General features: G+C 28.6%; 1 long non-coding RNA gene across 2 annotated transcripts; it reads left to right on the top strand.

Annotated features, from left to right (window-relative positions):
* Positions 1 to 7,958: 7,958 nt before the first annotated feature.
* On the top strand, positions 7,959 to 11,389 carry LOC139897645 (uncharacterized). 2 transcript variants are annotated; one of them, XR_011776707.1, is made up of 3 exons: positions 7,959 to 8,674; positions 8,855 to 9,197; positions 9,600 to 11,389. It is a non-coding gene; the product is annotated as an uncharacterized lncRNA (long non-coding RNA). The 2 variants fall into 2 exon arrangements; XR_011776708.1 differs by having other exon boundaries at positions 7,959 to 8,879; positions 8,961 to 9,197.
* The last annotated feature ends 899 nt before the right edge of the window (positions 11,390 to 12,288 follow it).

The raw sequence follows: 12,288 nt of genomic DNA, 5'->3' as shown, positions 1-12,288 counted from the left end.
ACTGTAGCAAATAGTGTTTTACTGTAGCAAATAGGGTTTTTACTTGTACATATATATATACATACATATAATTGTTCATGAATCGTCGAGAGTAATCAAAAGTAATTGTATATATGAAACAGTTCTAAAATTTTGAGACTCAATCTAACAGACTTTGTTTAGCGTGTTAAAATAATAAATCGTATAGAGAATTGGTTTAAATAAGTCAAAAATTTTCGGGTCATCACACTTTTATTTACAACAAAATTAGAAGACCATAAGCTATATAAACTTAGATCCAACATAAGTATATGAAGTTATAACTAGAAAGTTATACTTCCATGTTCTTGAACTTATAAAGTTAACTTTTAGTTTCAAGAAATATGAGATCAATATTAACTAGTAATACTTGACCAAATTAACAACATCACAACTTTAAAGTACATAAAATGAAGAGATAAACTAAATCTACAAGTAATAAGTTCATGGTTGTTCATACTTAGAAAGATTCAAGCTAAGGCTTTGATCTTTTAAGAAAGTAAACCTTAAGTTTACAAACATGAACACAAGTATGACTTTAAAACTCATGAACTTTATATCTTTTAAAACATTAAGTGTAGAACCATAAACTAGAAAGTTTAGGTTCTTGTTCTTGGTTCTTTACAAACAAAAGATGAAAGTAACCAAGATTACATGAAGATTCAAGCTAGATAACTTGATCTTTAACAACTACAAACAATCAAACAAGTAACTAAACAAGTAAGAAGTAATTTGATGATGATGATGTATGCTTATGTTTCAGTTTTTAAAGAAAAGAAAGGAGAGAAATATAGTTCATGTTACTTACAATGTAGAGAGAAAATGAGAGAAAAAGAGAAGTGTGTAAGTATGTGTGTGTATGGAATGAGGTATACAAGTGAATAAGTAACACAAAAAGAAAATGGAACTCCCCCTTTACCTACTCCAAAGCCGACGGTCATAGGGACCAAAGAGGAAGGGTTCAAATCTACTTTCTTGTGTTGGAGAATGGTGAGAGCTTGGAATGGCATTAAAGCTAAATGGTATGGGAATATGGTGTAAGTATGCATGTAACTAGATTCCATTCACTAATTAATCTAAGTTAAGCCTTAATAAGTTACTAGTTACAAATGGGTTCCTAATTAATCCATTAAGAGGAGTAGGGTGGGCTTCCAAGTTCATGTTCAAATAATAAAAGCCCAAGTCCAAGTATGTAACAAATTAAATAAATAAGTCCAAGTAATTAACTACTTACACTAATTAATTAAAAATGATTAATATTAATTAATCATGAATGTAAATAATATTTGAAAATATTATTCGTGTAAAGTACGTGTGTCACAAAGACAAATCGGGCATGTAAAGTTAAATACGGTAACAAGTAACACGTATAAGAACACGTTTATTAAAACGCAAGCATTAATAATAAATTATTAATAATTAAACATTAGAAAATCCAGGGTCGTTACAGTTTGTATCTATATTATTTATTTATATATATATATAAACATGTATGTATGGTATGTATTTATCGGGTATATTTTCCCATTATAGCTTCATTATATTATAAACACGTATAGTTTATTATTATTGTTATTATTATTATTATTATTATTATTATTATTATTATTATTATTATTATTATTATTATTATTATTATTATTATTATTATTGTCGATCGTTTTCCCGCCTAAATAATAACATTCATCATGAAGTGTCTTTTTTAAATGTTCATATTTTCATCATGTTTTTATTTAGCCCGATTTAGAGTTTAGGGAAGAAAAAAAATTGTAGACATTAAGTTACTAACACCGCCAAAACCACTTTTAAAATTTATCAACACCGCGGGCTCTTAAACTCAAAAAAACTTTTAAAATTCTTCAATACCACAGGCTCTTAAACTCAATGTCTACAACTTTAAAAAAATTGTAGACATTAAGTTACTAACACCACCCAAAACCATTTTTTAAATTTGTCAACCCCACGGGATCTTAAACTCAAAAGAACTTTTAAAATTCGTCAACACCTCGGGCTCTTGAATTCAAAAAGAATTTTAAAAATTTGTTAATACTACGGACTCTTAAACTCAATTTTTTTAGTTATTATCAACACCACGGGCTCTTAATTATATATATATATATATATATATATATATATATATATATATATATATATATATATATATATATATATATAATATGAGAACGTAATCAGTAAAAGGATGTTAACATTTCACACATATTTCTTATAGCTTCACTATATTTTCCCATTATAAATATAAACATGTATGTATGGTATGTATTTATGGGGTATATTTTTACCATTATAGCTTCACTATATTATAAACACGTATAGTTTATTATTATTATTATTATTATTATTATTATTATTATTATTATTATTATTATTATTATTATTATTATTATTATTATTATTATTATTAATTATATTATTATTATTATTATTGTCGATCGTTTTTCCTCCTAAATAATAACATTCTTCATGAAGTGTCTTTTTTAAATGTTCATATTTTCATCATGTTTTTATTTTGCCCGCTTTAGAGTTTAAGGTTTAGGGAAGAAAAAAATTGTAGACATTAAGTTACTAACACCTCCAAAACCACTTTTAAAATTTATCAACACCGCGGGCTCTTAAACTCAAAAAAGCTTTTAAAATTCTTCAATACCACATGCTCTTAAACTCAATGTCTACAACTTTAAAAATTTTAGACATTAAGTTACTAACACCACCCAAAACCATTTTTCAAGTTTGTCAAAACCACGGGCTCTTAAACTCAAAAGAACTTTTAAAATTCGTAACACCTCGGGCTCTTGAATTCAAAAAGAATTTTAAAAATTTGTTAACACAACGGGCTCTTAAACCCAATTTTTTTTAGTTATTGTCAACACCACGGGCTCTTAAATAATTTTTATAATTTTTCTTTTTTTTAGTATCCCTATTTAATATCAATATGAACTGCAAATTACATTTTTCTGCACGGTTTTTTACATACCCGTGCAACGCACAGGCTCAAAAACCTAGTATATATATATATATATATATATATATATATATATATATATATATATATATATATATATATAATTAAATTAATCTCAATAAAGATAAAAAAGAAAGTATAATATCTATATATGAATAACCGTGTGTATACCTAATGTCAATATTAAATCCTCCAGCAATTCCTATACTGTAAATTATATATATATATATATATATATATATATATATATATATATATATATATATATATATATATATATATATATATATATATATATATATATATATATATATATATATATATATAGGGGCAGGTTCAAACGAGAACCACAAAAAAGGCGAGAACTGCGAGAACCTTTTAAATAAATGATTTATATGCATTTATATTCAACAAATTGAATATAATTGTTATCTAATATTCATATCATTGCAAAACAAATGTTCACAACCACAAATTACATGTTCAATTGTGAATTCTACGACATCTGCACATGTGAACGAGAAATTATATACTTGATTATATTGTTAAATTATAGGTTTTTTCAAACTTTTTTTTGTTCAATCTTACTCTCTATCAACATTTATATGTAATTCAACTTACTTACATGTGAAAATCCTTGTAATTTATTGGTTCTCGCAGTTCTCGCTATTTTTTTTAATTCTCGTTTGAACTTTTGACTATATATATATATATATATATATATATATATATATATATATATATATATATATATATATATATATATATATATATATATATATATAAATCAAAAAGCTTTTTGCTTATGTGTCATTTTCTAATTAAATTGAATTAATTATTAATTATAATTAATATATACATATGGATATAGATTTATATATATATTTATATATTTATATTTATATATATATATATATATATATATATATATATATATATATATATTTATATATATATATATATATATATATATATATATATATATATATATATATATATATATATATATATATATATATATATATATATATAGTGGATGGATCAAATGAGAACTTTTTTGTGTGAGAACCCTGAGAACACAAAAATACACTGAAATTCAAGCAAAAAAAATGGCGGACGAGCAAAAAACAACAAATTCGAGCTAAAATGGAGAAATTCGAGCTAAAAAAAAGGGGGCGGACAAAAATTTTACAATTTTGAAATTCGAACAAAATAATGTAGAACACATGATAGTTGAACAAAAATGTGTTCTACATTTTTGAAATTCGAGTAAAAAAAATGCAGGCGAACAAAAAATGTATAGGCGAACAAAAAAAAGGCGGACGAACAAAAATGTGTTCTACATTTTTGAAATTTGAACAAAAAAATGTAGAACACATGATAGTCGAACAAAAATGTGTTCTACATTTTTGAAATTTGAAAAAAAAAATTTGATCGACTACGATCTTTTTGTTCGGCCGTGTTTTTGAATTTTGCTCGAATTTCCTTTTTATTGCTCGACCGCCACTTTTTTTGCTCGAATTTCAGTGTATTTGGAGTTCTATAGTTCTCACACTAAAAAAGTTGTCACTGGATCCTCTCCATACATATATATATATATATATATATATATATATATATATATATATATATATATATATATATATATATCAATGTATTTGGAGTGTATTTGGAGTTCCTAGAGTTCTCACACTAAAAAAGTTGTCACTGGATTCTCTCCCTATATATATATATATATATATATATATATATATATATATATATATATATATAGGGAGAGGATTCAGTGAGAACTTTTTTAGTGTGTGAGAACTCTAGGAACTCCAAACACTCCAAATACACTGAAATTCGAGCAAAAAAAAAGAATTTTCGAGCAATTTTGGTGAAATTCGAGCAAAACAAACACACGGACGAAAAAAAATTGAGTTGGTCGAGCAAAAAAAAAAACGCGGCCGAACAATTATTTCATAGTTGAGCAATTTTTGTAGCTGGTGAAATGTAGAACATGCATGTAGAACAGAAAAATGTAGAACGGAAAAATGTAGAACATGTTCAAATTTTCAAATTTTTTTCAAATTGGACCTGATTTTCTTCTAATTATAATTTTGTAGAACATAAATAAGTACAAATTTCTCCAAATTAATTCGAATTTCACCATTTTTGTTCGAATTTGGCACGTTCTACATCAAAATCAATTATTATTATTTTGATTTAGTCCAATTAAGAGTTTAAGGTTTAGAGTTTAGGGTTTAGGGTTTTCGGGTTTACTCCGTAAACCCTCAACCCTAAACCCTAAATTCTAAACCGTTCGTGTAAAAAACTCATTTTAAACCCTAAATCTAAACCCTAAACCCTAAAATCTAAACCCTAAAACCCTAAATATAAATCCTAAATCTAAACCGTAACTTAATTTGATGAAAATTGATGTAGAACAAGTGTAGAACAGCATGTTCTACAAGCTGTTCTACATCATGTTCTACATAAAATGTAGAACAAGCAAACAATGCATCTAAAGACCAAAAATAAAAATTGTTCGATTATGGCTATTTTTTATTCGGCCGCGTTATTTTTTTTGCTCGAATACCTAGTTCTCAGAGTTCTCATTCCTAAAAAGTTCTCATTTGATCCTCTACATATAGTATTACAATTAATATTTAATATATAAATATTCATTAACATTCTGTTGACGTAATTAGTTTTTCAAATAAACATATTACCATATATAAACCAAGAAGTTATATAGAACTCCATTTGAAATTATCTACAAGAAGTTATAACATAAGATTTCTGAACATGCGCATAAAGAATTTAATATTAATCTCTATCTCTAACATATATAAATCAAGGGATCGCCTACATGGCATCATCTCCTTGCATCCTATTTTTTCGGCACACAGGGCACACTTACAAAAATCAGAATTTTTTTTAACGTGCTCTTTGCCACGTGTACATGGTTGGTTTCTATCGGTTTCAAAAAAAATTGAATTAGATGGTGTCATTCAATATGTCATGGAGCAGTTATCATCTTTTCAAAAACGGCATCCCTAATTCATCGATTATAATCTTCTTCCACACACAGATCCAAAATTAGGGTTCCAAAATCAAAGTTCAAATCCACCACAATTATCTACAACCAATCGTTTCCTTTAGGATTCTTTCGTGAGAAATCCGTGAAGGATTTACCTTGATTTTGTTGTCTAAATCGATATTTCCGTCATCGCCAAATTCATGGGATCTGATAACAATATCCAGATTAGGTTTGAAATCTATCTGTGGTTACCGACGTTTAATCTTTAATAAATCCAATCTTCTTCCAATATGCTACCAATTCCCAAAATCATCACGACACAATCAATCGCTACAAAACTAAAAGGGTATAAAATTAGGGTTCCTTAAACGCAGATTAGGGTTTTTTGTTTTGGAATCTCAAGTTTCTTCATCTGCTACGCTTGCACTCTTATGCGATTTCTCGCTAATTGAAGCCGCCAGGTTTGTTTTTGCAGTTTCTTCATCTGGATTTTGGAATAAGTAACGTCGCTTTGCAATTGCCATTGTTGTTTGTTTAATTTGTTCGTAATTGGTACTTAATGCGGATTTCGGTTAATTAAACATGTGTATGTGTGTGTAGTTCTTATTATCTTCATAGAGGAGTGTTTTGCGGATGAATAAAAAAATCAATCGCGATTACGAGGTTTGATCATGTTTCTGTGATCAGAAACTTGAAATTCAACGATTCCGTGAAATCAATTATGTGAGTAACCATGCATTTATATTATTATATCTTCACAAACCAATTGATTATAGAGTTTTAGTTTTTCTGTCGAAATAAATTAATGTTGTTTATGAAAAATGAAACTTGATTGTTATTTATGTTTTTGGGGTGTTTTTCACTTCATTTGCTTTTGTGTTCATGTTTTTATTTGATATCATTGTTTTTTCTCCGGTTTTAACTTTAGCTTTAGCTGTTGATTACCTCTGATTCAGCTGTTGAAATACAAAGATAACATTACTCATATGGATATACATAAAGGATTGATTAAAAAATGTTTAGGATCTTCATCAAAAACACAATTTTTTTTATGTTCATATATATATTTTTAATTTCAATCGTTGTTAAATTTATTCAAAATAGATTAATGGCATTCTGGGTTAAAGTTCTCAAAATAGAGATTATAAATTGGTTATGATCAAGTCAAAGATACTATAGAACTCATAGTTGTTGTTGTACATCCACAGCCGTCGTTACATCCACCGCCGTCGCCGCTGCTATTACAACCGTCATAACCGCTGCTTCATTTAGAATTATACATGAAGAAATATAATTATATGGTTCATTAGGTCAATTACGCTTTCACATCCACGTCTATCTCCTTTATGGCAGATTACGCCTCTCACTTTGTTCATCGTCATTGATCGTCAACAAAAAAAACAAGTAATTTAATACCGTTGAAGCTTAAATCAGGTATGTCATCAATATTTGATGTTTGATTTTCTTGATCAGATTAGACTTTTATTAAATGCTTGAATTAATAAAGGAAAAAGTTTCAAGGGTGTTGTCCTTATCCTGGGTATGAAGATGAATTGAGGATGGTATGGATTCTCTGTTAAACACATGCAATAAACCCTCTCTTCTACAAGTTTGAACATTGTAGTGAAAAAATACACAAGAGATTATGACAACCGATTCATTGAAGGTTATCTCCTTATTTTGATATCACCAACCTTTAAATCGTATCAAATATGATTTTTTGTATATGCTTTTAATTCCCCAGTTTAGATTTGTGGTGTTTTTATGCTTTATTTTGATCTTTCGTAATTAAAAATAGTGATCTTCATGAAATATGATAAGTTAGGGATTTTTGATTGCATAGTGTGCATATGGGGAATAGGGATTTTTGATTGCATAGTGTGCATATGGGGAATGTTTTTTCCTTTAATTTATTTCTTAATTGAATTCATTATGAAATCTATATAGTTCTTACAGTTACATATATAATTAAGGGTTGTAAAGATGTCTTCTGGAGTAAATGCTACTCCGTACAATATAAAGTAAAGTCATGGCTTTGGTATTGGTCCTTGAAATATGTTTCTGTTTTTTCTTAAGAAGCTCAACAGTACATCTGATGAAAGATGTTGAGAAGGTTAGTCAATTAGTCAACATGTAATACTGGACCAACAAGTGCAAAGGGTAAGCAGTTCACCAACTATGTTGATGCATACTGTAAGTATTAATTTTGTCACTTATACTATACTATGAACATAGTGAAGTTCGAGTAGAGTTACTTTTATAAAAAATTGTAAAAAGAAGTTTTCATTATTAGACTTAAACTTTCTAATCTGCAATGGTCATAACCTCTTCGAATCTTAATAGTGAAATAGAGATTAAATGTGTTATGTTGCACCATGGTTCGTTTTGTTAGTAGTATATGTCATGTTTTAGACACTTATGTAGTAGATACAAGAATACATGTATAATTGGTCATAACAAATTTACTGTAATTTGGTTGTAATATGTTGTACAGGTACATCGTCTATCAAACTACATTGTAATTTTTCCATACTGATGCAATGAATTTTTGTTTCAGGTCCACATCGACTACGAAATTACTTAATCCTTTAATCATGTCAGTCGTATTCATCTTTAGAGATGGGATTGCCTTCCCCGGTAGAACTATGGTAAGTTGCGATGGGATTTTTGCTTTCAATTTTTTGACCGTGTTTGTTTGATTATCGTGTTTGATGTAAACGGTTGTTTAGTTTATTTTGATTATTGTTTAATTTGTTGTATTATCATAAGTTTGTTTATGCTTTGCAACTACGGATTTGCTACTATGTGACTTTGCTCTTTCTTTGCAGCATTGTGTTCTTACTTGGTGCTCAGGTATAACACTTGATATTGCTTTTTTCGCTTCTTTTTGTCACGAATAATTGTGACTTATTTTTCGTAATGTTGCTGTAACAGGTGCTTTTGGTCTGCCTATTTGTTGAGGCAGTAGGGTATAGTTTGCTATTGCTTTAGTATTGCTAAATTATGAACAATTTTTAGGGTTTGTATCAATTTTGTTGTTAATCGTACCGACTAAAACAGTAGCTGACCGTTTTGTAATTTTGTTTACAGATTTTGCTATCATGATGGATTCAGAAGATGATATGCATGATGCCAACGAAGTTGATTCTTATAATGAAGATTATTGTAGTGGTGATTTCTCACTTTTATTCAATGTTTAATAATTTTTTTTAAAGGTGCTTTAAACTCTTATCTGAATTTGATGTGTTCTATATATAGTTTTTAGTTTTTGTGGTGAAAAGATGGAGAGTCATTTCATGGTTTTGAATCCTAAACATTCAGTTGTTGTAGAAATATATTGAAATCTTATAAACTTGATTACAAGTTTATAAGTGTTAAAAGACGATGCTAAAACAGTGTTATGTTGTAATGCCTTTCTTAATAATGAAATCGCCTATTATTTGTTTACCGAAATAGGTTAATCAAAAAGGGTTATAGAAGTAATAAATGTGACTTACATATGTTTTAAAAAAGGCAGATGAGTAACCTATACCATTATTGTTAATAAGGTTCTGAAGCTCCACTTTTGTGCAGGAAACTGGCGATTCTGCACAAAATGACGACGATTGACATATGCGGTGAGTTCTAAATTCTAACTTAGATAATTATCGTTGCAACATTTTCTTATAATAAAATGGCTTTTTACCTTTTTACTTTTGCTAAAGATTGCTTATTTTAGGGTTTGTTACTAATAAGTTTATTACGGGTAAAATGGGATATCTGATCTGCTATATGCGTCTCTTCTTGAAAGTAGAATATAATTTAGGGACAACTAATATAGGGTGGGTAAAAGCGGGTAAACAATACTTAGATGTATGCAATTTTCTTTTATAAAATTTTGGAAGACTAACAATAAGAAAGGAAGGATGTATATTTAAATTATCGGAAGAGATGGAGCAATTTTCTTTTATAAAATATTGGAATACTTAAATGGCCTGAAGACATTTTCTTATATATAAATTAGCCTTCTTATAACGGTTTATGTCCGAACTGACCTTCAAATTTGAGGGTTATTCTGTAAATCACGTGACTCAAAAAAGTTCAGAAAGATTACATTTTATTCAAGTGTTACTGATTGTACTTCTTAGTAGTTTGGTTCTTTTTAGCCTTTTTTCTATCCATAACTTACCCATTGACTCCATTTAGACCTGAACCTATTATAATATCATGATTGTATGATCATCTTATCATATTAAATCATTCATTATCAAGGAATTCTCGATCTTTCAAGACTAAGTCAGGTACATGTTTATGTTTTTCATTATTATTTATTTATTTATGAATTTAATTATTTGATGGAAAAACATGAATTGGTTATAATCAGCGACCTTATAGGTGACCTTGGGGAAACCTGTGAGTGTGTTGTTTTTGCAGACATCCTGTATATATTTTTTGGACAGAAAGTTGAAAGCGTTTTTAGAGGTGGCCTTCACTGTTGCATCTATTACACCAGAGGTTCAGAATGCTATTCCTTCAGGTTTGTAAGGGAGACTTCATTTTTAACTCATCCTATTTGGTTTGACATGTTTAAAATATGTTGAAGTGACTTGATTACTTTTAGTTGTATATTCAAAATCAAAATGACTAATTTTTTTTTGTTTGTGTAATTAGTAATTTTCATACTTTTTCCTAACTGTTCCTACCATCTTATACTTGATGTTTTATGCCTCAATTAGACATTTAATTTTATTGACATCTTCCTTCACTTTGAGTTAGACTTGCAGATAAAGATTCATGACCAAAGTTTGTGTTTCAAATGTCGGGTGATAACACTGAGATGGTGACCAAAGTTTGTGTTTCATATGTCCTTTGACTCAAAGGTTATGTTTACTATGAATGCTGATGTACATCTCTGCTTCAAAGTTCACTATGATGTACATCAAAGTTCAAAGTTCATATCTTGACAGATTAGAAATAAGGCTATAGAAGTAAATCTCTGATATTTACTTCTCTTGTCTCTATGCATTACATAATCTTTTTGATACTTCGGCCTCTCCAACACTTTGACACACATACACTAACTTTCATTCTTATTATCAGGGTAACAAAATTAGAATAAACGCTAAAGGAAAATTGCAGCAGAACTTGAGAATGAAGTAGTCTTTAGAATGAAGTAGTCCGGACATGAATCTTAGTAACGGTAGATGTATAAACAATGGTTTGCCGCATACAAGGTTTATTGCTTCATAGCGTTTAAGATACTTATTTCTACCATACGTTTAGTTTCTACACAAATCCTACCAATAATGAAGTTTTTTGTTATTATACTTGTATCATACACATGATAGGTGACAATACGAACATTTTTAAATACTTAGAAAACAGTTGAGGTTTAAAAGATTTGTATTGTACTATTTCAATAGTAAAAGTATTAGGAATTTCACATTTGAGGCATGGGCTTTCACTTGCTATAAACAATTGGCGATTACATTGTAAGTGTATTTATCCAAACTGGTTCGGGTTGAAATGGCTCAATAATATTAGTAATGACTATAAACAATTGATTGATAAACAATTGATGGTTACATTGTAAATATATTTATTCAAAACGTTTACGATACTGTATTTTCATTAAATTTGGTTTCAATAAATTTACCAATACTATAAACAAGTGATACAACACCTTAGTATCATACCTAACGTTTTTGAATGCTATAAACAAGTGATAACACTATTTTTTTAGAGATGTCGTGCAACGCACGGGCTCTTAAAATCTATGTATGAACTATAATTTATCAAAGTTTTACTAATGTGTGTTGTTTACAAAAACATATTCTACTAATTCAATCACAATAGTACTTTTGACACTTTTCCTATAATATCGTTATTTCATACATAAGTTTAAAAATCAATAATGTTTGCGGATGAGTCCCGTGCAATGCACGAGCTCATAAATCTAGTAAGTCCATATATAGTTGAATATGCAATCGTATGTGTCACGACCCCATTTCGATCCCGAAATGTGACGTGATAGGTCTCCCAGTTATAGTTAACGATTTCTAAAGACGACAGCGAAAACGTTTTTATTTCAACATAGAAGTACAAGTTTTGAGTTACATGTCGGGACTTAAAAGTAAAGTACAACAATTACAACCAAAATATAACAAAGTACAACACTCAAACATAGTTCATGATGATTTATTTTTAAAAGACATCCCGACGTCCTGACGACATCCCAAAAGCCAACCTGAAAGTATGCGGACTCCTGCTTATGGACCTGAGA

This window comes from Rutidosis leptorrhynchoides, chromosome 3 (genome assembly GCF_046630445.1).
Source record: "Rutidosis leptorrhynchoides isolate AG116_Rl617_1_P2 chromosome 3, CSIRO_AGI_Rlap_v1, whole genome shotgun sequence".
NCBI classification, from domain to species: domain Eukaryota; kingdom Viridiplantae; phylum Streptophyta; class Magnoliopsida; order Asterales; family Asteraceae; genus Rutidosis; species Rutidosis leptorrhynchoides.
This window is presented reverse-complemented; position numbering and strand designations above follow the sequence as displayed.